This window comes from Schistocerca americana, chromosome 9 (assembly GCF_021461395.2).
Source record: "Schistocerca americana isolate TAMUIC-IGC-003095 chromosome 9, iqSchAmer2.1, whole genome shotgun sequence".
Lineage (NCBI taxonomy): Eukaryota > Metazoa > Arthropoda > Insecta > Orthoptera > Acrididae > Schistocerca > Schistocerca americana.
This window is the reverse complement of record NC_060127.1, coordinates 171,889,914-171,916,590: the sequence shown is the minus strand read 5'-3', so window position 1 is coordinate 171,916,590 and position 26,677 is coordinate 171,889,914. Positions and strand designations below refer to the sequence as shown.

At 41.6% G+C, this 26,677-nt stretch overlaps 1 non-coding gene across 1 annotated transcript; it reads right to left on the bottom strand.

Moving 5' to 3' along the window:
• Window positions 1-4,662: 4,662 nt before the first annotated feature.
• Window positions 4,663-4,735, bottom strand: Trnag-acc. The gene has a single exon. It is a non-coding gene; the product is annotated as a tRNA-Gly (tRNA).
• Between the last annotated feature and the right edge of the window lie 21,942 nt (window positions 4,736-26,677).

Below are 26,677 nucleotides of genomic sequence, written 5' to 3'. Positions count from 1 at the left end.
CCACTTCCCTGTGGTACAAGCAAGAGCGCAACATATCCAGTCTCGTTCATCCCTGGTGACCGTAACCTTAACAGAGAAGTACTGAGAAATGGCAAGTACTGCGAAAAAGCAAAGGACGGGAGATCTATGTTCTCAGACGTAGAAAAATGACTGGGAACTGCAATTCTTTTTTGTAGCCGTTGATGAAAACTCACAGTGTTTGCTGTGCCGCGAATAGTAGGCGGTCAGCGTAAGTTTTCAATTGAAAGACACTACAATACATATCACAAAGACGAGTGTAGTGTACTCAACAGTGAAGAACGGCAAGCAAAATTAAAAGTCCTTAAGAAAATGGATGAGACACATCAACTCGATTTTACTGTACGTCAAAGTAACTGATACTTCTTGAACTCTTAGTTTCTTTTGTTATATTTATGTCTGTTTTACTGTACGCTGTACAATGTACTGTTTTCAGTTTTCCAGAATGACAACCACACTAAATCTCCACTGCGAGCAAGTTTTAAAATCGCATTAAGAATTGCACAATCTGGGAAACCCTTTCCCGAAGGGGAGTTTGTGGAAGGGTCTCTGATTGATGCTGCAAATCTTCTGTGTCCCACGAACATTAGCAGGTTTCAAGAAATCAGTCTATCCAAACAAACAGTGACAAGACGTATCAGTGCTACGGCCGGCGATCTGCACAGGCAGCTAATAAATAAGGCTAAATACTTTGTTGCTTTCTCTGTTGCGCTCGATGAAGCAACACATCTTACAGATACAGCCCAGGTTGTGATATACATACGAGGTGTCGATAACGCACTTCGTGTAACAGAGGAGCGACATCTGTGCGCAGAAACATGCACTACATGAACGCTGACGGCTGCGGCGTGCACGCTGTGACCCAGAAGTTACACATGTGCAGGAGCACCGCACGCGTGCAGAATTTCTGGCCGGCCCTGCTATAGACCGAAGCGACAGTGGCTGAGCGGTGTCACGGTTCACCTCACTTGATTTACCCGCGAGACTATTTCACTTGTTTTCCTCTCAGCGATAGGGGGCGTGATCGCTGGGTGCTGTTGGCGCTCGTGCGCGAAGCAACAGTTTTCGAGGACGGCTAGGTCGGTATATGGCGACAGGAGCAGTCAGTGAGTCTCGGCGGGTCTGGTCAGTCGGTTAGTCGCTCAGTCTAGAAGTCGGTGCAGTGAGTCGACAGAGTCAGTCAGAAGGCAGACACTCGCATGTTAGTCGGTCGGCTCTAAGTCTCCGTCGCTGTTGGGTTGCGCACTGACAAGGGGAGGCCGCCAATTGTGAAAATCAGATTCAATTCATACTGCGCATAATAGAAGGTCATGGCCAGAGGTGTAATGTGGCAAAGCACCGAGATGCACTTCTCAGCCGTTGTCGAGAAAATCGACAGTAAAAGAAACCGTTGCTGTGACATACTCTCTACGATTAAAGATTTCCTACAGCGCCGTGGCGCAGCGGTAAGCGCTCGGGTTCGTAAGCGAAAGGTCGCCGGATCGAATCTCGCGCCATGCAACCTTTTTTTTTATGTTTATTTTTTTTGTAATTCAAATGTGTGCACACACACACACACACACACACACACACACATATATATATATATATATATATAAAATTCCCGGCAATCAGTTGCAATAATTATGCATATAATAAGTTGTTGAAAGTCGTTTGTCGTGGAAAAACTGGCGACTTCGAACATCATTATGTTTTCCGCAAACAAAGTTGTGTTTCACAAATGTTATTAATTGTCTTCATAATGTTAACCACGCATAGTTAACGGAAGACGTAGAAACGATATTCCGAAACGAATACGTATAGCGTAAGTCAAACGTTCGAATTAGAATAGAAACCCCACGAACACAAATTTTCTGTGGCAGGTATGAAATATAATCTCCGTTACTCGCTCGTTACACTTGGACAGACGTTGAATGGGCCGAAACGAGCCGCTGCATAACAGCGTAGTTGCCTGCCAACTTCGTCGAAAATCAGTATATATATATATATATATATATATATATATATATATATTTCAATTACAATAAACTAATAAGAAAAAAAACGTTGCATGGTGCGAGTTTCGATCCGGCGACCTTTGGATTACGAACCCGAACACGTACCGCTGCGCCACGACGCTATGGAGATTCATTGATCGTAGAGCGTATTTCACGGCAACGGTTTCTTTAACTGTAGATTTTCTCGACAACGGCTGAGAAGTGCATCTTGGTGCTTTGCCACATTACACCTCTGGCCATGAGCTTTTATTATGCGCAGTATGAATCGAATCTGAATTTCACAATTGGCGGCCTCCCCTTATGAGTCGGGTTCGTCGTTACTCCGCGGTTGGACGAGTCGGCAGTCAGCAGCAGGCAGGTCCTCGCGGTGCAGGTACGCGCCGGGGCCGTGGTCGACGCAGACGGAAGGCCGTTGGTCGATCGGTCGGCTGGTCCTCGGATGGCGACAGGACGGAAGTCAACTGGTGCCTGCCGTTTAAGGACTGCGATAAGATGGCTGTTTGAGAGCATGTGGGGAGGACGGAATGCTCGCTTGCTCAGCGTGGTTCTCCATGACCAGCTGTTGTTTGTCGGGCCTAGCACTAGAGTGTAACAGGAAACTGCATTGGTGCTGTTCTCGTCACCTGGCTAAGGCCGAAATTTTCATATACTTCATGATCATTACTTATTATGGGGTTTTTACTTGTAGCCAACATTTTGGTGATTTGGAATAACTCAGAATATCATCACGTGCCAGGCGTCTATTGTGAATAATCCTTCATTTGTTTCATATTGTATGGCACGATATCCACTATCATCGATCATTTTATGAAAGTTCTGTCCAGATTATTGTTACATTAGATCTTGTTAAACTGGGTGCGTTTATATTGAAAATTCCCTAATTCTACTAGTACTGCTTGGGATATAGATTTTGAGCTGTGTTGTGTATGCAGTTAAAAGGACTGTTGTGAGTGAGAAGCACACTTCAGTGTGTAATGTTTTTCAGTTCCATTGTTACGAAGTGACCATTATTTATATTGCGTGATTTGTTGGATTTTTTAATGAGTGGAACTTTAATTTGTGTGATTCTAAAAATGGTTCTAATGGCTCTGAGCACTATGGGACTTAACATCTGTGGTCATCAGTCCCCTAGAACTTAGAACTACTTAAATCTAACTAACCTAAGGACATCACACACATCCATGCCCGAGGCAGGATTCGAACCTGCGACCGTAGAGGTCGCGCGGTTCCGGACTGAGCGCCTAGAACCGCTAGACCACCGCGGCCGGCTGTGTGATTTTGTTTTGTTGAATGTTTTTCGTGGCAGCATTTGAGAATCAGTCGTTACAAGAAGTTGCTAGCTCTGAATTTCCACCTCGTTAATCAATCATTTATTGACAGATGTGTTTGTCTGTCTGTAGCAAGTAAGAGGCAGCAACTGTAGCTTGTTGGTATAAAAACTGTTATGCAGAAATTTGAATGGGAAAAAATGGCAGTCATCTTTTATTTGTGAAAGCTTTGTGAGCTTTCACAAATAAAAGATGACTGCCATTTTTCCCATTCAAATTTCTGCATAACAGTTTTTATACCAACAAGCTACAGTTGCTGCCTCTTACTTGCTACAGACAGACAAACACATCTTGGGAAAAAATGGCAGTCATCTTTTATTATAAAGTTGTTTTAGTATGTTGGAAGATCATTCCTTTGAGCTGCGTTTATTCTGTATCAATCAAATTTAGGTATCACACAGCTGGCAGACATGACTGTCGAGTTCGTAATAGACTGTATGTGTGAAATAATTCGTGTAGTTTTGTGAGTGATGTGTTAAATTGTTTATTTGTAAGTTGTCTTGAAGGTCTGCATTTTTGGTGTTTTCACCTTATGTTGAACCAAAACAGTATTCTTGAAGTCTTTATGACTGCGCATGATATACCTTTTACTAACAGTACATTTATGTAATGTTTCAGAGTGGGGCTGCATTTTCTTCTAGAGAATGTTTTTTTTTAAAGGTTTTTCTATTGCTAAAATTTCCTTTAAACTGTTAATTGTATTAACTTGGATGTATAACCAATTATCGTTAAATCATAAGGCTTGGACCAAATAAATGTGCCCACACCTTCCCCATCCTGGCTCTGCTACCGTCGGTGCATTACAGTGGCGTATCGTTGTACCCTAGCATGAGTGTAGCAAACACTGTTCACCTTTAAACCCAGCACAGTTACTGCCTTCACAGCCAAAATAGAGAGACCCGAGTGGAATCTGATCGCCGACACCGTGACAAATGAATCGCTGACGCTGCAGTATGCTCATATTGTACCCCAGTGCTGCTGAAAACAGTACCTGAAGGTCTTTACAGCGGTGTGTTTTGTTTTGGAACTTGCTTCTTTCTCAGTATGTTGCTTAACAGTGGTCATAACAGAGAGAAGGATCAACGAGGTGGTACGTTAGGAGCAGCACCTGGAGCTGTAAGAAACAGCCTGTAAAATCCTTCTAACCCCGCAGCTGGTATGGGTTGCTAGCCACTGCAGATAACACTGACTTGTATCGTATGGAGTCAGATTCGCTGAGTTGCATTCTGTGGTCTTATAATTAAATGTTTTCCTGAGACATTTCAGTCTCTTCATTATCTACGATACTGATCGAAGCGGAATGAACAAATAAAGATTTGTGCTGTGGCCGGGACTCGAACCCAGGTCTTCTAGCTTGGTAGGCAGAAATGCTAACCATTACACCACCACAGCACTATGGTCAACAGTGCTGCAACAAGTTGAGTACCCTCCCCAACACAAACTGACAGTAGTGACAACGTAAATGAAAATAAGCAGAGGGAGGACACTGAACTTGGGCAGTTATTGCAGCAATGTAGGCCGTCGTGCCGTGGTGGTGTAATGGGTAGCATTTCTGTCCAGCAAGCAAAAAGACCCGGGTTCGAGTCCTGGCCGTAGCACAAATTTTAATTCTTTTCTTCTGCTTCGATCGTTATCAAATTCTGTGGAGTTCAGCGAAGAGTCTTACTTCTTTATACGGTGGTCAGATCTACACCAGTGTATCCACAGACGATCTGTTGAAATGTAATAGCATGCAGTTTTTCTTGTGACCCACAGCTCTCCAACTCCTGGAGTTCTTATGTGAGGAGATATTCGATACGACAACATGACAGATTTGCTAATTGTTGAAGGGAGTTAGAACACCCAGTGTGTGGCAAGAGTGATAAAGCCTGCTGTCATTCCTTTCATGATGGAGGTACCAAATGGCATATTCCAGTATGTTAATGTAGGACTCCGCTCTGCCGTTCATAGCAAAAATGTCTGAGCAACATACGCATCCTTAAGTACTCTACCCTGTCATCTGATTTACACTCACCGAGCTTGTTTGGTCTCCGATTTGAACACATATAATGCGAAAGACGGGAAGTTCTGAGGTTTGCCTCTCTTTCAATTCAATTACTGTTATTACATTTAAATGAGGTGGGTTGACAGTGATGGCATACGACAAGCCTCAGCATCTAGTTGCACTGGTCAATTAGAAGTGGCAGGTCCTTCTTTCTGTTTAATAAAATTTTGTGACCTGTCTGTGTAGTCGTTATGTGGAGAGGAATATAGAAGGGTATGAGAATATTGAAAGGGTATCAGAATCATTGTTCTGGAATGTTCTGTAACTGTATACATACTGTGATTCTTGAGTTTCTCCCGGCGTATTTGACAATCAAAATATCCACGGGTGCACTGCCGGTCTACAGTGTCCAACGGGCAGAATATTTCGGCGATCATACATGTCGCCATCATCAGGTGAACTGATGGACTGAGCTCCTGTGAACGTGCCGGCACGGAGATCCGTACACTATGGCTGCTCAGGGGGAACTGGGTTCGGTCGCGGCGGCGGCCGATTTAAATACCCTCCGCCCGCGGCGCGTTCCCTCCGCTGTCCGCGCCCCGCGCCACGGTCGCGCGGTGGAACAGATTGCGGCGGCGTCTGAAATGACGTCGGTGTGATGGCTCTGTCCGCCGTGGTCGTCACAACCATACGTTTGCTCGATTTACTCTTGATTAACCCCACCGCTGGTTCCCAAGCCTTGCTAAGATTATAGTCACAGTCACGGTTTATGAGGTCGTCATTGGTGCGAATTTCAATGGCCTCTCTAACAACGCTGTCCCAGTATCTCGACGTCTGTACCAGAATCCTCGTGCGTTCATACTCCATGGCGTGATTTTCCGACAAACAATGTTCAGCGACCGCCGACTTGCTCGGATACATTAGTAGAGTGTGCCTCTGGTGTTCACGGCATCGATCCTCGACGGTACGCATCGTCTGACCAATATACGACTTGCCACATTGACACAGAATCTGGTACACCAGAAAGTGATTAGCAAAACGTGAAGCCTGTAATTAGAATTCCTAGTGCCCACTTCATCTGACAAATACACTTATAGCTACAGCTTATAGCTCTGAGGAATTAGGAGATTGTTTGGGATTCATAATCAAAAACGATCGTGTAAAAACGTTCGCTATATTCTGAAAGTCACAGATGAAAAAAAAAAAAAAAAAGAATCCACACAATCCAACTACCAGAGCAGTTCAGAGTCTAATGCGCTGATGCAACTATAACTTAAGTGTTTAAGTGAATGCTCGCCATAATTTGATGATAATGTTCATCAAACGCCACGCTAAATAATGGTAGAATGTTTGTGCCGCGGCGGCACGTCAAAATACGACATACGCAAACTGAAGATAGATCATTAAAGTCATCCCAGAATTAACACTTCACTCGAAAATGATTTCATGGTTATGCGAATCCCGAGTAACTTAATACGGCATCCGAGGCTGTTTGTAGCAATGATACCGACGCGACGCGACTCCCGACACAGATGGTGTGCTATTCAGCATCCAGAGAGAAGTGGGGCCTTTCTCTCTCGCGCAGCGTTCTTATATATAAAGCCGCGGTGCGGACGGCTAAGGGAACGCCTGATCAAATCGGCTCTCCCGACTAGCCGTTGGGCTAGTAATGCACCACTTTAAGTTATTGAATAAATCATCGCTTCCATTTCTGATGGCCAATGAAGCTCTCAATTTAAATGTGCAATCAGCACACAGGTAAGCAATCATAACAAAAGTCTGACGTGGCTAAGTAAAATATCTTGGGTGAGAGAATTAATTTAATTACACTACATGCAGTAGACGAGCTCTGAACTTGCCCTTTGGAGATACGCTATCGCTATAGTTTTATAGTTATTCAATTGAAACTTCTCACATCTTTATGATTATAGCGGATCTCCCTTCTACTTAAATTTAAACATCCTAGCCTTATTTATTAGCCTACTTAATCTATCTTGCTTCCTTAATTTTTAAGACAAAAACCAGAAAATAAGGAATCTAAATATAAATTTTTAAGTTTCTAGCTCTTTTCTGTTGCGCCAATGATTTTTACAGAAAAACGTCCAAATTTCGAAAATGGTTAAAGTTATTGAACTGATATTCAACACATGTTGATTTAGTATTACTACTGACATGCTAGATCCGTTTCAGGTTATTTACTTGATTTTTAAAGTATTGCGCAACATTTATGACGTCGGAGCTAGTTACAGCAGACTGGCTGGCACACAATGGAAAGACTGATGTGAATTTATTACGGCGTGAGTAGGCTGCTTCCCTACATCACCCTCTTCTTAAATTTTTTTTGCATGTTAATGAACGAAAAAAAATTTAATTGCAAAAAGGGAAGCAAGAGTACAGCTTAGCTCCCTATGAAAATTAAAATTTAAATGTAAACATATAAAAATATTAAAAGAAAACTGATTACCTACTTCAATTATTTAAATTGCTGGCTTGTTCACTGCCTCTTAAGCAATATTATCCCTCAAAATTTAAGCAAAATCAATGAAACACTTTGGCATGCATATTGCCTTAGACAATTAAACACATAAAAATATATAAAATTATGAAAATCTTAAATCCATTACATTTATTTTTACATACACAAATTCAAAGAAAATAACACAGTTATTCATGATACATAAACAGATGATTATATCTTAGCAATCTTTTCTAAACCTGAAAGAAAATTCACTATCATGACAATTTCATTTTTACACACGTGGTTGTAGCCGCTTTGGCTGGCGTTCTACACTTCCATTCACAAGGGTAGAGGAGGGGAAGTTGCTATGGTGTGCGTCCTTCACGTTCACTCTAAATTACATGGGGAAAGGGGAGGGGTCACTGTGAGTTGTGTCCAAGTCACTCCACGCTTTCACGCAGCTACCAGGCTGCCATTATCTGGTTTGTCCTGTAGAACAAACAAAAAGAGTGCCTCAGACTCCTGTTCAATTAATATCTAAGGGTGGGTCACAATGAAATGAGGATATATACGTTTTACCCTTCAATATGTTACTGGAACAAAGTTAACAGAACTTTTTCAATTTTACTCTCGCAGTTACTTAACTGTCATAAAATCGATAAGCAAATGGCTCAAAACGCCGTTAGTCACGTTCTAGAGAAAATTTATGCTCAAGGCATACAATCATAAATCATATTTAATTTTAATTTATCAATTCTGGGCCGGAACACTGAACCAATGCTCGGTACATTCCTGATAAATCTGTATTTTATTTACTTAGCTGATTCATCTTCAATTAACTTATTCTTAGAGATAGTATAAGTATATTTGATTAGTAGTTGTATTCTCAGCTTCTTTGTACATGTGAGTAACTTGTGGTAATAGTACAGTTCTGAGTGTTCAAAACACACTACGTTTAGTTGACTACTGACTCCACTTATTGGTCCTCTGCCGCTGTGTCAGTTCCACATCTGCAATTATGTACTTAGTTCATCGAAGTGTATTTATGCTGAGCTATAAATAACGTTTCACGTCTGCCATTATGTTACTCAATTATGTTGCTAGTGTATGTACTTATTTAACACTCACTCTATTAACATTTAAAGCATAGGATAGCACATTTATTTCGTATCTACAGTGTATTGCAGCTGATCAGTTTGCTCACGTGGCAATCCATTTCCACTCGATCGGACGCTGAAACCACAGGTAGTCTCTCTCGACCTACCACTAAAGTGCATCAAGTAATTATGGACGAGCGTAATGCTAATTTCCTTAAACCTATAGGACACCATGAGCTGCTCTGTCTCATCTAACAGAAGGGTACCTATGGTCGCATTCACGCCTCCAACTCATAACCTCAATACGTGTAGGTGTGTCCTGTCACACACTACACCAAAATAATGACCAGCTCCAATCTTATAAATACTTCAGGGACGTGTCCTTCACGTCTCAACCACAAACACTGTTCAATTCTATTACACTGCCATTCCATGCTACACAAGGTGTGTTCATTTTTACAACTTATCTGCACATTTTCGTCACACTAAGCACTCTCTCTTACTATTTATTAGTTAGCTCTAATGCATACACTAGGTTTCACTGCCACTTCAGATACTGCTTATACACGAATTTGTATATCTTTTTAAATTACCGTTGGTGGACCATTTTCAATAAAACAACACTTTATACTTACAATATTACCAGGGTTCTATACATAATTGTTACTCAAATACCTTTGTATCTTAATTACGCCATACTTTTCTGTTGTTTATGTCACTGTTAGGTTTGTCACATTAGGTATTTTCTTCACTAATCGGTGGATAGAATGGTTACAGAACTCATGGCTTGATAGCCATGACGGAAAATTTTTTTATTGCAAAGAAGAGGTCGAAATTTCAGGTGGATAGAAAAGATGAAGAATGAGTGAGACCTGAAGAGGAAAGAAGATCTCACACAGCTGGTACTGCACAGCTGCCACACTGTGTAGAGGTTACAGAACAACCTCCTCCCTACAGAATTCATTAGTTTATTATTGGTTTGATAACCATAACGGAAAATTTTAGTATTTGAGAGTAAGAGCCGAAATTTTGGTGGATAGTAAAGATGAAGAATGAGTGAGACCTGAAGAGGAAAGAAGATCTCACACAGCTGGTACTGCACAGCTGCCACACTGTGTAGAGGTTACAGAACAACCTCCTCCCTACAGAATTCATTAGTTTATTATTGGTTTGATAACCATAACGGAAAATTTTAGTATTTGAGAGTAAGAGCCGAAATTTTGGTGGATAGTAAAGATGAAGAATGAGTGAGACCTGAAGAGGAAAGAAGATCTCACACAGCTGGTACTGCACAGCTGCCACACTGTGTAGAGGTTACAGAACAACCTCCTCCCTACAGAATTCATTAGTTTATTATTGGTTTGATAACCATAACGGAAAATTTTAGTATTTGAGAGTAAGAGCCGAAATTTCGGTGGATAGTAAAGATGAAGAATGAGTGAGACCTGAAAAGGAAAGAAGATCTCACACAGCTGGTACTGCACAGCTGCCACACTGTGTAGAGGTTACAGAACAACCTCCTCCCTACAGAATTCATTAGTTTATTATTGGTTTGATAACCATAACGGAAAATTTTAGTATTTGAGAGTAAGAGCCGAAATTTTGGTGGATAGTAAAGATGAAGAATGAGTGAGACCTGAAAAGGAAAGAAGATCTCACACAGCTGGTACTGCACAGCTGCCACACTGTGTAGAGGTTACAGAACAACCTCCTCCCTACAGAATTCATTCACCACCTATGAATTTCTTTAGGTCGATCACGTTCCTGAGACCTAATATCATTTTACTCTTAGGGTACTCCAGCCTATATGCATTGGCATGTGGTTTTCCTATGATCCTGAAAAGTCCTTGGTATTTACTAAGATTAACACCTTCGTCCCCATATCTCCTGTTTTTCAGAACTCGTATAGGCAGTTCCCGAGTTTCATCATTAGTTACTACATGTTTATCACTAAAAGGTACTGTAATTATTCCGGTTATCGGGAAGACCATTTTTAACTGGCTTCTTTCAAAGTCAAAAACACTCGGATATTTCGACAAGGAATCTATGCCAATTAAAACCTCAATACTGAGCTTATTTACAACTAAGCATGGATGATCAATTAAATTACCATTAATGTTAAAGGGCACCAAAGCTTCTTGCTTCACCGTTTTTGACACCTTGCCAGTAGCACCAATTATTCTCAGTCCTGATACCCTCATTACTGTAAGCTTGTCTTTACCAGGTAACGCATCAAAGAAGGACTGAGATATCGCACTCACCTCACTTCCACTGTCTAAGAGACAACGTACATTGATACCCAACATATTCACTCTTATTATAGGGTGGCTGATTCTAGGTTGTACAGGTGGTTCCTCAAACTCATCCAATAGTTCCTTTTTGATTTGTCTCCAACTAAAGTGATCGACATCTGTCTTCATTACATTTAGGTCAAAGTGTGTAGGGGTTTCCTGAATTACATTTTCAGCTGCCTTTTCCAGTCGGTCTATTAATTTCAAATCGAAACACCGCACTACTTCATTACATTTAGTTTGCTGAACATGACCCAAATTACTGTAGTCTGATCGATCCTGCGCCTCCAGACCGGGCATAACACTAGTTACAGCTAAACCACTTTCATTATTATCGTCGGGTTCCTTCTCCAGTGACAACTGGTCACAGCTACTGGGTTCACCGACCCCCAACAGGCTACCCTCTACATTTTCACTTACCTCCTGCCCTAAATCTATTAGTACAGTATCAACATCCTGCACAGGCACTTTAGATAAGAGCACATCATCCTCACCGTAAATATAAGCATGAATGTCTTCTGCTTCTTCACCTGACAATTCAGTATTTTTGTAGCTCTTCCTTACCGTTACACTGCTGCGCCTTCTCTTCCTCTTCCCACTTAGAAAGCGTCTCCAACACGGTATCTATCAAATACTGTGAGTGATCTAATATTTCGTATGTATCCTTAGATGCTACCGACCCTTCATCCACATGTTCAGTTTGAGTATTCTAATCTGTCTTACCAATTACTGTAATTACTGGCTTAGGAAAAGTAACCGTCTGGTGAGCGCCAGTGTCCTCATAGACGGGAACTAGTTTTCCTGCCTCGGCCTACTATTGTTTCCTTTATTTCCATTATAGTTAACTGGCACAGCATTGTTGTTTACCTGCATAATTTTGTTCGGAACAAAATTACTATCATTTGGACGCCATTGTTGGTTCTGATAATTATTTCTCCAATTCCATCCTCTCTTAGGATGGCGAACACCTACTGTCCTGATGTTTACATTGCCATTCTGCTCGTTCTTAAGATTACTACTAGTGTTATTAGCACTTCTGTTATTACGTGCTTGCTCCTCATTGGCAGCAACACGTTCTACACATTCCAAATATTCAATGAAACGATCGAGATTGTCTCTAGGGGCAGATACAATTCTAGTTTGCCAATACCATGGCAGTTTGGCTTCAAGACCTAGTATTATCATTTCAGGTTTTAGCTTTTCGGCCAAATGTGACAAATGTGAGATCCATGACCTGGCAAACTCTTTGATGGATTCCTTGCCTACATTGAAGCGTTTTCCACTTCAAAATTCTCTCAACACTTCATTTTGCTTATTACTAGACCAATACTCATTAATGAAAGCTCTTTTAAATTCCGCTAATGTTTTACACTTCAACATAGCATCAGCTGACCAACGCATGGCGTCACCTGCTAAATGGCTTCTAATAAATGAGATTTTCTCTCGTTCAGACCAAGTTGGTGGAATCACATCTTTAAAATCGTTCCAGAAATCTAGCGGGTGGATATTTTTGTCTGGATCGAACCGCAAGAACTGCCGACACCCGATAAAAGCGGCGTTTGCAGCTACAACTTGTTGCATACTGCCATTACCAGAAGTTACTGAAGCTACTTTACTCTCAATGTTAGCAATGTTAGTACTAATATTTTCTACTCTCATTTCAACATTATCTACTCTTTGCACAATATGAGTAGTATCAGTTTTGATTGCATCTACTTCTGCCTGACATATGTTTACTTTCATATTAACATCTTTAAACATATCTGAGCACAGTTCAGATTCCGCCTCTATATTTTCTGTTAACTTGTGCTCCAGCTTCGCTTCTTCCATTTGGAAGTCTTTGCGAACCTCAGCAAATTCGGATTTTACTGTTTTATACATTTCAGAAAATTGTTGAGCAACCTTTTTCTTAATATCCTCATAATATCCTCATGGTTGTAATCAATTTTATAATTCAAACTGTCCAGATCCTCTTTCAACTTATTGCAGCCTGGCTTGAAGGTATTGTCCATTTCCTCCAATCGTTTATTAAAATTAGTTTGGCTGGCCACAATCTCATATTTTAATTCAGCATTATTGGTTTCTAATTTATTGTCCATCACCTCAAACCGTTTATTAAAATTGGTTTGGCTGGCCACAATTCTGTTATTTACCTCAATTATATCAGATTTTAATTCAGCATTCATTCTAGCATTACTGGCTGACATTTTTGCATTACTGGCTGACAATTTTTCATTACTGGCCGCTATTGCTTGTAATATAACATTTAAATCAATAGGCCCAGTATCTTTGGGTTGCTCGCTAGCTGGCTTTTTATCACACTCAGGTGACGAAAAACTAGCTCCAACACCAGAATCATCAAAACTAAATGAAACTTCTGATTGATTAGTCATATCTAACTTCTCCTTCTTAAACTCTACCATCTCTGATGACTGTTTCGTTTTTAATTCATCAGATAAACTATCATCCAATAATTTAACAATTTCTGATTTCTGCTTTACTACAGGGATCTCTATTATTGAATCATTGCCCCTTTTTACACTACTGTCAGGAGACAATACTTCATATTTCACTTTAATATTACTATTTTCATGCATGTTTACACTTGAACCATTGTCTGGATTTACAGTTCCCTCAGCAGACATAGGTTCTGATTTAAGTTTAACCTCAGTTTCTTCTGGCGGTTCCATCTCCGACAGTCTTTTAGTGCAGGTAAGTAAAATTTTTAACAGCTTTTCACTTAACTTAGTTCCTGCTGCACAATGTATGGCGTTGCCGGCGCAGCGTACCAGGATTACTGATGCGAAGCGGCGTGATGAACTGCAGACGGCACTTCGACGGGTGCTGTGTGTTTGCGAGGCCCGCAACTGCAGGTGCGGCTCCGAATGCTCCGGTGGACGACTGTGGTGCGGCGAAACTGACTTCTCGCGATGCCAGCAGCGCCGCTAGACTCAGTGCCAGCTCCGTCAATCCAGATGCGTTGTTAATCCGATTGCGTCGTCCACATACACACGTAACACTATCACTGTTCTATTACTCAGTTGCGCGTCGCATTTCACTCCCGAATCCGAATATTTAAAAATCACTTTCACTTTTGCTCAGTTTATTTCCCGGCCGATGCACCATTTGTGGGGTGGCGGGTGCAATTTATTGTTATTTCTGTGTAGAATGTTTTGTAGTAAAGAATGCAGAAAAGATGCATTTCCCAGCCGATTAACCATATGTGGGGCGGCAGGTGGAATTAATTGTTGTATATATGTTCCTATTTATGCTGTTGTTTTGCCATTCTCAACACTGGCTCTCTAACTACAATTAACTACAATTTTAGCAACCAGAAAGTGATTAGCAAAACGTGAAGCCTGTAATTAGAATTCCTAGTGCCCACTTCATCTGAGAAATACACTTATAGCTACAGCTTATAGCTCTGAGGAATTAGGAGATTGTTTGGGATTCATAATCAAAAACGATCCTGTAAAAACGTTCGCTATATTCTGAAAGTCACAGATGAATAAAAAAAAAAAAAAAAAGAATCCACACAATCCAACTACCAGAGCAGTTCAGAGTCTAATGCGTTGATGCAACTATAACTGTCCAAATTAAATGTTTAAGTGAATGCTCGCCGTAATTCGATGATAATGTTCATCAAACGCCACGCTAAATAATGGTAGAATGTCTGTCCCGCGGCGGCACGTGAAAATACGACATACGCAAACTGAAGATAGATCATTAAAGTCATCCCAGAATTAACACTTCACTCGAAAATGATTTCATGGTTACGCGTATCCCGAGTAACTTAATATGGCATCCGAGGCTGTTTATAGCAATGATACCGACGCGACGCGACTCCCTACACAGATGGTGTGCTATTCAGCATCTGGAGAGAAGTGGGGCCTTTCTCTCTCGCGCAGCGTTCTTATATATAAAGCCGCGGTGCGGACGGCTAAGGGAACGCCTGATCAAATCGGCTCTCCCGACTAGCCGTTGGGCTAGTAATGCACCACTTTAAGTTATTGAATAAATCACCGCTTCCATTTCTGATGGCCAATGAAGCTCTCAATTTAAATGTGCAATCAGCACACAGGTAAGCAATCATAACAAAAGTCTGACGTGGCTAAGTATAATATTTTGGGTGAGAGAATTAATTTAATTACACTACATGCAGTAGACGAGCTCTGAACTTGCCCTTTGGAGATACGCTATCGCTATAGTTTTATAGTTATTCAATTGAAACTTCTCACATCTTTATGATTATAGCGGCTCTCCCTTCTACTTAAATTTAAACATCCTAGCCTTACTTATTAGCCTACTTAATCTATCTTGCTTCCTTAATTTTTAAGACAAAAACCAGAAAATATTGAATTTCAACTAAAATCTTAATTTGTGAGATCCAGGAGACTGTTTCTACTAAATTATTATGAATAAGGAATCTAAATACAAATTATTAAGTTTCTAGCTCTTTTCTGTTGCGCCAGTGATTTTTACAGAAAAACGTCCAAATTTCGAAAATGGTTAAAGTTATTGAACTGATATTCAACACATGTTGATTTAGTATTACTCCTGAGATGCTAGAACCGTTTCAGGTTATTTACTTGATTTTTAAAGTATTGCGCAACATTTATGACGTCAGAGCTAGTTACAGCAGACTGGCTGACACACAATGGAAAGACTGATGTGAATTTATTACGGCGTGAGTAGGCTGCTTCCCTACACATGGAAGTCATTCCCTCATGTCTTAGCAGATGTCCTATCATCCTGTCCCTTCTCCTTATCAGTGTTTTCCACATATTCCTTTCCTCTCCGATTCTGCGCTGAACCCACTCATTCCTTACCTTATCAGTCCACCTACTTTTCAACATTCGTCTGTAGCACCATGTCTGAAATCTTTCGATTCTCTTCTGTTCCGGTTTGCCCACAGTCCACGCTTCACTACCATACAATGCTGTACTCCAGACGTACGTTCTCAGAAATTTTTTCCTCAAATTAAAGCCTATATTTGATACTGGTGGACTTCTCTTGGCCAGGAGTGCCGTTCTTTGCCATTGCTAGCCTGCTTTTGATGTCCTCCTTGCTCCGTCCGTCATTGGTTACTTTACTGCCTAGGAAGCAAAATTCCTTAACTTCATCTACTTCATGGCCATCAATCTGATGTTAAGTTTCTAGTTGTTCTCATTTCTGCTACTTCTAATTACTTTCGTCTTTCTTCGATTTACTCTCAATACTCAACCTGTACTTCACACAACTTGTTCATTCCATTCACCAGACCATTTAATTCTTGTTCACTTTCACTCAGGATAGCTCTGTCTTCAGCGAAACGTATCATTGATATCCTTTCATCTTGAATTTTAATTGCACTCCTGAACCTTTGTTCTATTTACATTCTTGCTTCCTCGATATACTGATTGAACAGTAGTGGAGAAAAGCTACATCCTTGTCTAACACCCTTTATAATATGCGTACTTCGTTCTTCTTCGTTCTCTCTTATTATTTCCTCTTGGCTGTTGTGCATATTGTATATTACCCATCTCTCCCTACAACGTACCCCTATTTTCTCAAATTATCAAAAATCTTGGACCATTTTACATTGTCGAACGCTTTTTCCAGGCTGACAAACCCTATAAACGTGTCTTGATTTTGCTTTAGTCTTGCTTCCATAATATACCGCAACGTTAGAATTGCCTCTGTCGTGCCTTTACCTTTCCTAAAACCAAACTGATCATCATCTAGCACATTCTAAATTTTCGTTTCCATTCTTCTGTATATTATTCTTGTCAGCAACTTGTAAGCATGATAAGTTAAACTGATTGTGCTATAGTTCTCGCACATGTCAGCTCTTGCAGTCTTCGAAATTGTGTGGATGATATTTTTCGAACGCCAGATGGTAGAGCAAAAACTACAGCCAAATAAATTTAAAAAAATGCACCATTAGCGTATCTCTCAACATACGAGCTGTGTGGAGAAAGTAATGAGAGTGATAACACTGCGAGCGATCTGGTAACGCTGTGTTCTTCTGCTTATGTAGAACGGTGTATTCTTCCCTTCCATGTGTTCAGTCCGAGTTTCAGCTACATACAGCCGTCACGTGATTTTTCATAGCGCCATTAGAGAAGTTGTGTTTTTGCTGTGTGCAACGCTATATTATCAAGTTTTGTGATAAACTTGGGGAATCAGGAAGAGTGAAATTTGAAAAGTTGAAACAGGCCTATTGGCAACATTCCGTATCAAGAAAACAAATTTATCGCTTGCAAAAATAGTTTTTGGAAGTCTGAGCATAACTTGAAGACGTACCTCGCTCGAGGAGACCCTCAACTTCAAAAACCGACGAAAACGTCGAACGTGTTTCGGCGCTTGTGAGACTGTTCTTCCAGAACAAACTAGCAACCGACTGTTTTACAAGGATGTCCTTGAAAGCTCAGGTAAAGGGTGAATCGAGTGAGACCGGACGTTGCAGACAACTGGATGCTCCATCACGACAACGCCCCATGTCACACGGCCACTTCCGTCACGGAGTTTTTGACCTCAGAGGCATTCCTGTTGTTCCACAGCACCACCATTCACCTGATCGAAGTCCTTGTTTCTGTTCTCTTCTTCCGAAATTGAAAAAATGTATTTAAAGGACGTCGTCCTGCGTCTCTGGAGAACATTCAAGAGAATGTGACCTACATGTTAAAGGCCCTACCAGTTGCTACCAAGACTTGGAACGTGGTCAGGTCATTGGGTGTCACTTGCGTCATACGTCTGTACGCGAGATTTACACACTCCTAAACATTTTTAGATCCATTGTTTCGGATGTGATAGTGAAGTGGAAACGTGAAGGGACACGTACAGAACAAAAGTTTATAGGCCGACCTCGTCTGTTCACTGACAGAGATCGCCGACAGTTGAAGAGGGTCGTACTGTGTAATAGGCAGACATCTATCCACACCATCACACAGGAATTCCAAACTGCATCAAGATCCACTGCAAGTATTATGATAGTGAGATGTGGGGAAACTTGGAGTTCATGGTTGAGCGGCTGCTCGTAAGCCACACATCGCGCTGGTAAATGCCAAATAACGGTTCGCTCGGTGTAAAGAGCGTAAACATTGGACGATTGAACAGTGGAAAAACGTTGTGTGGAGTGACGAATCATGGTACACAATGTAGCGATCCGATGGCAGGGTGTGGGTATGGCGAATGCCCGGTGAACGTCATCTGCCAGTCTGTGTAGTGCCAACAGTAAAATTCGGTGGTGTTATGGTATGGTCTTGTTTCTCATGGAAGGGGCTTGGCCCCCCTTGTTGTTTTCCGCGGCACTGTCACAGCACAGGCCTACATTGATGTTTTAAGAAGATTCTTGCTTCCCACTGTTGAAGAGCAATTTGTAGTTGGCGACTGCATCTTTCAACACTATCGAGCACCTGTTCATAATGCACGACCTCTGGCGGAGTGGTTACACAACAATAACATCATTCTAATGGACTGGCGTGCACTGAATCCTGACCTGAATTCTACAGAACACCTTTAGGATGTATTGGAACGACTTCGTGCCAGGACTCACCGACCAATATCGATACCTCTCCTCAGTGCAGCACTCCGTGAAGAATGGGCTGCCATCCCCGGAAAAACCTTCCAGTACCTGACTGAACGTATGCCTGCGAGAGTGGAAGCTATCATCAAGGCTAAGGGCGGGCCAACACCATATTAAATTCCAGCATTACCGATGGAGGGCGCTACGGATTTGTAAGTTATTTTCAGCCAGGTGACCGAAAACTTTTGATCACATAGTGTACTTTGAAAGAGACGATATTGGTGTTTAAAAAAGTAAATAACTAAAAACTTTGGTAGATAAAAAATCTGTATCGTTACTTTTATCACATACCTCGTAGATTCAAGGAAAGCTTGGAATGGAAGAACGAGCCTTATCCAAAACAAAAAGACAGCTTACTGTAGAAACATAATCCTAACCTTTTCGGAATAACACATTTTAGAACATCTGTGAAATCAAAATATGGTGCTGCATAACAATAGATACCATTTCATTCGACCGTTGGCATGGCCACATGTTTGGATACTCTTCAGCACGCTGTCCACAAGGTGCTCAATCCTGTCTCCCTCTTTAGAGGGCAACGACCAACCAGTACGTGAGAAGGGTTCCTGCATCCTCGCACTGCAATTTCCAGCTGGTCCCGAAAGCAATAAAACGGTTAATATCATTACACACACCAGGCCATTCTATTATGTTAATTCCTGCCTCCAGGGGAATCTATACTAATTGGCCCTGCGTAAACACAAGGCGTTGTTTAAAGTTGTTATCAAAAATCTCGAAAATCTCTTGACCGAGTTATTTGAAATTTTGACATGATACACTGACAAACATTTGGACAGGCAGAGTCTGACACTCCGCTAGTTGTTTGCCTACTTAGTTAGCTTAATGTATTGGTTTCGTACGTCTCTAATGCGCAGTTTCCAGACATACGGACTCAGGGTGTCTACCAATGTATTAAATTACACAAAGGAATTTTTAGAATGCTATCTTAAGAGGTGTCCCTGTCACTCATAAATACTCCACTACGGGAGATGTTTAGAGTACAAATTATACAAAACATCAACTGATGCCGAATAAGAGTACCCTGCAACATGAAATTATTCAGTGGATAATTGCGTATCATCCAGTAGACACATAAAAACATGAACTGACTGCAATAAAGTAATATTTATCTTATGCCTAATGGTCCCCAGTTGTGAATAACGCGATCTGTGATTCTCTACACGGAATGACTGACTTCGCTTCCACAGTGAATATCTACAAGAGTCTCCTCCAGTCAACTGACGCGAAACTTCAGTGGAGAAACCTTTCCAAGTGTTTTAAACTGTCTGTCATAAATGTTGGAGCAGGCGTCTATATTACTGTCTTAGAAGGCGTGCTGGGCACGTCTCTACAAGTGTCCTGCACTATGAGCAAGGCTGCGGCTCATTAATGTTTCCAGTGCTGAAACTTAAATCCACAGACAGCAGGCTGGTGCCTAGAAAATGGTAAATCCAAGCTCTGTCAAAATAGCTTCACTGTCAACAACCAACGTAGGACGTGAAGTACCAGCCAAAGAGTTAATCATGAGTGTACGTCGGAGAAAGAGCTCTCCAGCAACCTGTATGCCAGACGCTAGACGAGAACTCCCAGCCCGGAGGTGAAGTTCAGAACTGCATTAAACGAACAGCCAAGTTCGCCACCCGAGCTACCCTCTGTAAGAGCACTTCTACCCAGCCCAAGGAATCTGCCCAGCTTAGTGGGTAAGACAAATGTCTCCCATAAAACTGCTGGCTCTCAACCATATCTCTTGTACCTCACCCAAAGTAAGAACGGGTGAATCATAGTCTTAGTCAGCTCTGTTCGTACTCCCACGGTCTCTCTCTAAAAAAGCTCGGGCAACCACAGTCTGAAGTTTGGTTTCTCCCATCGAAACTTCCAGAAAAAAAATCCTCTTCCATCGCTTCACACGAAATGGAAACGTCGGCGTTAAAAATCGCGGGAAACAGGGTGGTGGGGGTGACTCTATGCTAACAGCTGGTGGTGCCGGCCCTATGCCCGACACATTCCAGGCGGCCTCTACATCGCCTAAATAAATTTTTTGGCCGTCATTTCTAGATGGTCTGCCCTCGTATTCGTTCCAGCCGCACCCTCGCGAAAGCTGGTGCCATCGGCGTCTCCGTGTTGGTGACCGCTCACTTACAACAGCCGTGCTAATCAATGTTGCATCTCCAGACACCCACTGGTGGGGCGCGCCGCCGCAGGAAGTGCCTTTGTACACCCAGCCATGTCTCCTCGCTGTCTTTCCCGTTCGCTCACTTCTGGCAGCTTTCCCATGCTCCGTTCCTCCACCGAGCTTTTCACAGCAATGCTAAAGTTAGGAGCGAGTGCTTCTCACCTTACAATAGGCTATATATACAGGGTGTTACAAAAAGGTACGGCCAAACTTTCAGGAAACATTCCTCACACACAAAGAAAGAAAATATGTTATGTGGACATATGTCCGGACACGCTTACTTTCCATGTTAGAGCTCATTTTATTACTTCTCTTCAAATCACATTAATCATGGAATGGAAACACTCAGCAACAGAACGTACCAGCGTGACTTCAAACGCTCTGTTACAGGAAATGTTCAAAATGTACTCCGTTAGCGAGGATACATGCATCCACACTCCGTCGCATGGAATCCCTGATGCGCTGATGCAGCCCCGGAGAATGGCGTATTGTATCACAGCCGTCCACAATACGAGCACGAAGAGTCTCTACATTTGGTACCGGAGTTGCGTAGACAAGAGCTTTCAAACGCCCCCGTAAATGAAAGTTAAGAGGATTGAGGTCAGGAGAGCGTGGAGGCCATGGAATTGGTCCGCCTCTACCAATCCATCGGTCACCGAATCTGTTGTTGAGAAGCGTACGAACACTTCGACTGAAATGTGCAGGAGCTCCATCGTGCATGAACCACATGTTGTGTCGTACTTGTAAAGGCACATGTTCTAGCAGCACAGGTAGAGTATCCCGTATGGAATCATGATAACGTGCTCCATTGAGCGTAGGTGGAAGAACATGGGGTCCAATCAAGACATCACCAACAATGCCTACCCAAACGTTCACAGAAAATCTGTGTTGATGACGTGATTGCACAATTGCGTGCGGATTCTCGTCAGCCCACACATGTCGATTCTGAAAATTTACAATTTGATCACGTTGGAATGAAGCCTCATCCGTAAAGAGAACATTTGCACTGAAATGAGGATTGACACATTGTTGGATGGACCATTCGCAGAAGTGTATCCGTGGAGGCCAATCAGCTGCTGATAGTGCCTACACAAGCTGTACACGGTACGGAATGAACTGGTTCACCCGTAGCACTCTCCATACAGTGACGTGGTCAACGTTACCTTGTACAGCACCAACTTCTCTAACGCTGACATTAGGGTTATCGTCAACTGCACGAAGAATTGCCTCGTCCATTGCAGGTGTTCTCGTAGTTTTAGGTCTTCCCAGTCGCGAGTTATAGGCTGGAATGTTCCGTGCTCCCTAAGACGCCGATCAATTACTTCGAACGTATTCCTGTCGGGACACCTTCGTTCTGGAAATCTGTCTCGATACAAACGTACCGCGCCACGGCTATTTCCCCGTGCTAATCCATACATCAAATGGCCATCTGCCAACTATGCATTTGTAAACATTGCACTGACTGCAAAACCACGTTCGTGATGAACACTAACCTGCTGATGCTACGTACTGATGTGCTTGATGCTAGTACTGTAGAGCAATGAGTCGCATGTCAACACAAGCACCGAAGTCAACATTACCTTCCTTCAATTGGGCCAACTGGCGGTGAATCGAGGAAGTACAGTACATACTGACGAAACTAAAATGAGCTCTAACATGGAAATTAAGCGTTTCCGGACACGTGTCCACATAACATCTTTTCTTCATTTGTGTGTGAGGAATGTTTCCTGAAAGTTTGGCCGTACCTTTTTGTAACACCCTGTGGGGTAAGACTGCGCGGCGGGTAAGACTGGGCAAGGCTTGTATCTCAGTTTTAGTAATGCAGCAGTTGGCTACTCTGCAGGGCAAGCAATAGTCTATGTGGCTGACCCTCTATTGCCATAGTTTGATTGTTGTCCTGGTGTTAACGGCTGCGCAATGCGGTAAGAACCGTTTTACGTTATTCTCATATAACATTTCATGTTCCGGGAATAAGGTATATCTCTGGGATTAATGGGATTATCAATTTTAATTTTATTCCATTGTGTACTACAATGCATTGTCAGTCTTGTGGTACATTAACAGATCTATATTCCTAAAAAGCGTTTCCATGTGCAGTCAAAAGCTGCAGTGTCGTAGTGCGGGGCAAGTTTACGCGTTGCAGGTGGGGCAAAACTGCGCAGTGCGTAATCTTACCCCACACGTTATAGTTATCAGCCTTTTTCATAGACCTAGAAACATTTATGAACGTTGAGGTGGATATTATGCATCGACAATACTCCTCTGAGAATCCTTTTTTTTATATTTTAGCGTCTACAAAAAAAAAAAAAACCGAACGGAAACCATGCACTCCAGAAATGCTGGAAGCTGCAAAAGAGGGCTTGAAAAATGGGAAGTCTAAATGACAAATAGCGAGGGAGCTTGGAATAAGTGAAGCTGTCCTCATAAATCGCCTTAAAGAGGTACTAGGCCCTTGAAAGTATACTTTTATCTCTATATTTTTTATTTTGGAAACTTATTCCTAGGGATAAGCTCATAATTAATACTCCCACCCCCACTTTTTCAGGATTTTGTGGTAAACAAACTGTGAAGATTCGGAAGAACTTTTAATGATGAACACGAACTGGAACTCACCGAACACTGCAGATCTTTGGACAAATGTTATTATGGTATGACTCTGAAAGGTTTCAGAAGATTAGTTCATGACTACTCTGAGAGGAATAACATAAAAACAAAATTTGACAAAAACACTAAGATGGCCGGAAAGGACTGGGCATACGATTTCCTGAAGAGACGAACTCTTAGCCTTCGGATCCCACAGAAAACTAGTCTCAGCCGTGTGATGGGGTTCAACAAACAGCAAACGAGCATCTTCTTTTATAATCTTTCGTCGCTGATGGAGAGATATAAATTTGAACCTCAACGCATATATAACATGGATAGTCATGGATTACAACTGTTCCTAACAAAGTTCCGAATGTGATAGCAACATGCGGCAAGAAGCACATAGGCAAAATAGCATCTGCAGGAAGAGGTCAGCTGATAACGATTGTATGTTATATGGGAGGTGGGGGGAGTTACAGCCCTCCAGGAATAATATTTCCTCGGAAAAGGATGAAGGAGAGATTGAAGAACGGTGCCCCTCCTGGGTCGCTAATGATGTGTTCTGACACTGGATACATCAACTCAGATTTGCATCTCACATGGCGAAAACATTTTGAAAAACATACACATCCAACAGAAGATAATGCAGTCTTGTTAATTTTGGACAGTCACTAGTCACATTTGAGTCTGAACGACGTTCTTTGTTACAGGGACCACAACATTCACGTGCTTACCATTCCTCCACACAGCAACTACAAAACGCAGCCACTGGATCGCTGCTTATCCAAGCCACTGAAGGACTTTTATTCACAGGAATGCGACCAGTGGCTCATTAACCACCCTGGATATGTTATTACGCAAGAATGTATCGCTGAATTGTTTGGAAACGCTTATCAAAGGACGGCCACAATGACGAAGGCAACAAAGGTGATCAAGATATGTGGCATTTATCCAATCGATCGTCACATATTCATCGAGGAAGATTTCCTGCCTTCGACTGTTACAGACGAAAGTGACAAATTTAATGATGCATCCACAGTTGAAACTGGATGTCTCCAGAGCCAACGTTCAAGCAGGACCAAGTACCTACGTTTTCCCCAAAAGAAATAATTCCTTTTCCAAGAAGAAAAGAGTGCCAAAAAATACAGAAGGAAGGAAGGAAGTCAGAAATAGTATCTGGGACCCCATTCAAGAAGCAACTGGAATCCCAATCAACAGAAAATCAACAGAAAATTAACAAACTTTTCACTGTCCAGGCTGTACTGAAAATTACAATAATCCACCAACAGAAAACTGGATTCAATGTCTCAAGTGCGAGGAGTGGTGGCGAGAATCCTGCTCTTGTTATGAAGGTTCTGGACACTTCATTTGTGATCTCTGTTAAAAAGATTTTCGTCCGACGGGAATATTTTTGCATGTTTTTGATGACAGGCCCAGATTTGTTCCTTAGGTCAAATATTGTATCAACAGTAACTGTTATATGATGAGAAACAATGTATATCACGTATATACTCTATAAATTAAATAAAACACGAAGAACTAAATGACACATATGTTTTTCTCATTTGACAACGATGCGAAAATTTACCCCACTAGAAACGCACTCTTACCCCACGGTCAGGTAAGACCGCGCATTTGCATTATTTTTTTTACTAAGTGCGAATTACAGTTTAAATTTTTTCTATGACATTTGGACTCTGTCATATAACAGGCAGAATTCAGATGAAATTCTAGTTAAAATAGAACTGTAATTTGTGATGTTTCCTTCAGTATATCGCTATTTAAACCTTAAGTGCGCAATCTTGCCCCACTTTACTCTCTCTCTCTCTCTCTCTCTCTCTCTCTCTCTCTCTCTCTCTCTCTCTCTCTCTCTATATATATATATATATATATATATATATATATATATACAGGTAATAGGTCCCCACCCATGAACCGTGAACCTTGCCGTTGGTTGGGAAGCTTGGGTGAAGCAGCTCTACCGTGTAGTTAAGCGATGACTGCATCTTCTTGGATACAATAGTCCTCATTCAGATCTCTGGGTGGAGACTACTCAAGAGGATGTCGTAATCAGGAGAAACAAAATTAGCATTTTACGGATCAAAGCGTGGAATGTTAGGTCTCTTTATCAGGCAGGTAAGTTAGAAAATTTAAAAAGTCAAATGGATTGGTTAAATTTACACACAGCGGCATTTAGCGAAGTTCGCTGACAGCAGAACAGGACTTCTGCACAGGTGACTACAGATGTTATAAATACTAAAGCAAGTAAGGATAATGCAGGAGTAGGTTCAATAATCAATAAGAAAATAGGAATGCAAGTAGGCTACTATCAACAGAATAATCAACGCATTATCGTAGGTAAGATAGACACGAAGCCAACACCAACCGCAGTAGCACAATTTTATATGCCAATTAGTTCCGCAGATGATGAAGAGTATGAGGAAATGTACGATGAGATAAAAGAAATTATTCAGATACTTAAGAAATGAAAATTTAATAGTGATGGGAAACTGGAATTCGATAGCAGGAAAAGAATGAGAAAAGAAGTAGTAGGTAAATATGGACTGGGAAAAAGGAATGAAATAAGAAGCCAACTGGCAGAATTTTGCACATAGTATAGTTTTATCATCGTGAACACTTGCTTTAAGAATCATGAAGGAAGGCTGTGCACGTGGAAGAGTCATGGAGGCACCAGAATGCTTCAGAGTGATTATATATTGCTAAGATAGAGATTTCGAAACCAAATTTTAAATTGTAAGACATTTACAGGTACAGATGTGGACTCTGACAACAATGTGTTGATTATCAACTGTAGGTTAAAACCGACGAAACTGCAAAAAGGTTGGAAAGTTAGGAGATGGGACCTGGATAAATTGAAAGAACCAGAGATGTTGAGAGTTTCAGAGCGAGCATTAGCTAAAGATTGACAAGAACAGGGAAAGAAATACAGTAGAAAAAGAATGGGTAGTTCTGAGAGATGAAGTAGAGAAGGTAGCAGAGGATCAAGTAGATAACAAGACGAGGGCTAGTAGAAATCCTTGGGTAAGACAAGCGATATTGAAATTAATAGATGAAAGGATAAAGTTGAAACGTCCCCTTTGAACAATAATACACGACTGTGCTTAACCTGACACACAATATTTAGTTAGCGCAACGCAATCTGACTTTCAAAATTCCCTAC